Source organism: Nothoprocta perdicaria, unplaced genomic scaffold, assembly GCF_003342845.1.
Source record: "Nothoprocta perdicaria isolate Ctin4 unplaced genomic scaffold, notPer1 scaffold_176, whole genome shotgun sequence".
NCBI classification, from domain to species: domain Eukaryota; kingdom Metazoa; phylum Chordata; class Aves; order Tinamiformes; family Tinamidae; genus Nothoprocta; species Nothoprocta perdicaria.
Window position 1 is genome coordinate 126,712 of NW_020454938.1, and position 958 is coordinate 127,669.

Below are 958 nucleotides of genomic sequence, written 5' to 3' on the forward strand. Positions count from 1 at the left end.
TGGGCGAGGCGGAGAAGCAGCGCCAGGCCCGCGCGCTGAGCCGCAAGGTGGGTGCGGGCCCGCCCGCCACGGGGGGAGCCCCACGGCCACGGCCCGGCCCGCTCGGGGTCCGCGGCAGCGGCCGGGCCGCRGAGGCGCCGCCGCCTTCCCGAGGAACGGGGCCTAGGGCTCCTGTTTGTTCTGTGCCTCCAAACAGCTCGCGCGGGCACGGCCTGCGCTTCGTTGTGTGCTTAGGGATTTATCTGTTTGTGTATTTATGTATTTCTGTGTTTAGAGCCGCACCGGTGGCTATGGCTAGGGGATCTGCAGCTGCATTAGCCCTTTCCTGCCAGGGACTTGCAGATCCTTTTATATTATAAATGGCATCTCGCATCTTGGACTTAAGGCTCTCAGTTTCTATAATACTTTATAACTCGTCCTCTTTAAAGCTGCAGAGCCAATTTTACAGCCACCTGCCCCCCCCCCCCCGCAATACAAAGGTTTTAGGAGCCCTCGGCTCTTATCTAACTGCGGCCGATAGACTGAGCGACAGGCGTGTTTGGYGATGAATGCGTCCTAAAAGATAAAGGTTTTGTTTTCCTTAAAAGAAGACTTTAGGAAATGTATACATTTATATTACTGAGTATTGATTATCTGGTGTAAGTTGTGACTCCTGAAATCCCTTTCGACTTTTTCTTCAGTRTCATTGCTCACCTGCAGGCCTCCTTATGGGAAGGGGCTAGAGCAGACATSAGGGTAATCTTGAAAAATGCAGAAAATATTTTAAACTATAGGAAGTTGAAAATGTAGCTTTAAAATGCATATCAGTAATTGCAATTAATTCAAGTGACTAGGTTACTTTATAGCACCTAAACAACATCTTTACCAGTAAAATTTCATCTTGAAACGGCCTTTAAATCCCAACTGAAAGAGCTGCACGGGCTGGCCGATTCACTAGTATTTAATTAGCTTCTGGATG